Source organism: Vicia villosa, unplaced genomic scaffold (assembly GCF_029867415.1).
Source record: "Vicia villosa cultivar HV-30 ecotype Madison, WI unplaced genomic scaffold, Vvil1.0 ctg.000916F_1_1_1, whole genome shotgun sequence".
Taxonomy (NCBI): domain Eukaryota; kingdom Viridiplantae; phylum Streptophyta; class Magnoliopsida; order Fabales; family Fabaceae; genus Vicia; species Vicia villosa.
Genome location: NW_026705411.1, coordinates 226,143 through 228,828, shown reverse-complemented (window position 1 = coordinate 228,828; position 2,686 = coordinate 226,143).

Here is a 2,686-nt window from a genome sequence, read left to right as displayed (position 1 = left end):
TTCCCACTAATTTTCATATACTTTTCAAAAAGACTACGCTTACTTACAAGCTAAAGTTCTTCTTCAAAGTTTTTTACTATTCACACTCCGCTTTTCAAACAATTCAAACGTGTTTTTTTAAAAAGTGAGCTAAGCAATTAAGAGCCCATGGATAACCATGGATGCAAAGCGTGCTTTACACCTTCCCTTTGTATAACTTACTCCCCGAACTCAAAATCTTTTTAAGGTATTTTTCTGTTCTTTAGCCTTTCTATAAATTGGATAAAATAAAAGTCGGTGGCGACTCTTGCTAACCGTACATTTCAAATAAAGTCAGTTCACCGTATTACAGAACTGGCGACTCTGCTGGAGATCTATTCGAATAAAAAGAGGGGTTACCTTAGAGCTAGGATCACTTTAAATTGTTTGTATTGTTTGCTTTATTTTTAAAGGTACTGCTTGGGAATGTTCTTGTGTAAAAGATCCTACACCCGGATCTAGTGTACCCTAGGTATGTGGCAATAGACCATGGAGACTGTACGACTCGTATCGATATGGTGGCCACCATTAGTGTGACACTTTGGTTTGTCCTGATGGCCCGTGAAAATGATCGAGGAGACATTTGGCTGCCGCGTGGTGTCATTAAGCACTAATTTGCCCTTAGAACCCTAGTTGAACTTGACTTTGGCCTATAGGAAGTAGCGAGATGGCTGGCTTTGGATTCCTAACTGAAGCTGGTTGATACTCGAAGCTACACTCATTGAGATAAATCTTTCAAGATGTTTTCGGTCGGCCACCCGAGCGCTGACTTGGATAATGCTTTCGAGAACGATCGCCGAGATGAGCACCATAGATCCCGGTTACTATTTTAGGACAGGTGAACCAACTAAACGTCAGTGGGGAGGGTACTTACCTACGAACTTCACGCAAGCCCCTAAACCTAAGGACACTTGTGTGACTTGCTTGTGTGTGTTACTAACCCTTTGGTTTCTTTGCAGGATTTCCTTGTAGGACTTATTTGTCCTTATTACCTTACGTTTTGCCTGATGCGTCGCATTCGCATAACATCATGACATCATGACATCATAAGCATAACATGATTTAACTAACCCTTTCAAGGATCTTAGGGATTGAGGGCGCACAATTTCAGGTACCCCTATCAAGGACTGATTTCCTAATCAAGGGGCAAGGGGATTTATTTTCTTCTGGCCACATACCTTCCAATTCAAGAGACTCAGTACCTATCAAGGGGCAAAAGGATTTATTTTCCTCTAGCCATACTCCTTCAAATTCAGAAGTATCCCGAATCAGAGGCTATGACCCACTGGATATGGTGAGCTTGATTCCCATAGAAGAACATCCGAGAATCAGAGTTCTTTGAACGAAGATGCAACCAGCTTATTTTTTAATGTTGCTAACTAAATTCCCTAAAGATCCTTGAAAACATTGCATCTGCATTCATAACATTGCATAACAGGTTTCCATAACAGGTCTCTCATCTTCTCTCGCTGTTTATTTCAGCACAAATGGATCTCGAACAATCAGTCAAAGACCTTCAGGCTCAGAATGCCCAGTTCCAAGCTTTGATTCTGAACTTGTCCAAGGGGCAAGACGAGCTGAAAACTCTTCTGACCAAGAAAGAGAAAAAGACTAGAAGAACTGTGGGTGTCCTTAACATGGGAAGGAAATTCAGAAGTTACCTGGCATGGATTTTGAGGAGCTAGGACTCATCTCAGAGGTTGTCATTCCTCCGAAATTCAAGACTCCGACCTTCGCTAAGTATGATGGAGCCTCATGTCCTAAACTGCACCTGAAATCCTAGGTGAGGAAGATTCAACCTCATACTGCTGACAAGATGCTTTGGATCCACTTTTTTCAAGAGAGCTTATCTGGAACCCAACTTGAGTGGTACTATCAACTAGAGGGTACCAACATTCATACATGGGAAGACTTGGCCGGTGCTTTCTACAAGCAATACCAATACAATGCTGATCTCGCACCAACCCGCATGCAACTACAAGGCAGGTCTATGGGTTCTAACGAAAGCTTCAAGAAGTATGCTCAAAAATGGAGAGACCTGACTGGCAGAGTTCAACCTCCCTTAGCTGACAGAGAGTTGGTAGATATGTTTATGAGTACACTGACTGGTCCTTTCTATAGTCATTTGCTGGGAAGTTCATCATCTGGATTCACTGAGCTTATACTGACTAGAGAACGTGTCGAGAACGGCATCCGAAGTGGAAAGATTCAAGCTGCTACATCCCCAGGTGTTACAAAGAAGCATTTCAATGGGAAGTCAGATTCAAATGAGGGATATGGTCAGAAAAGGAGTAACCATGACCAATCTGCTGGGGCAGTTCTAATCTCCACACCGGCGTCTCAAAAAGGTCGTCAAAACAAGCAAGACATGCCTAGGCGTCAGTTCAAAAAGATCAATATGTCACTGGCTCAAGCATTACAACACCTATTGAAGTCAGAGTTGATCACTTTAAAGGATCCCCCTAAGAATCCTAGTACTTCTCCTCGTAGCTATAATCCCAATGTGAGGTGTGCCTATCACTCTGATAGTCCTGGTTACGATACGAATAGCTGTTGGACATTGAGGAATAAGATCCAAGATATGATCAATGCTGGGAAAATTGAATTTGATCCTCCTGAGACTCCTAACGTATCTGCTAATGTTGTGGATGGCTAGAAGGAGGGACTT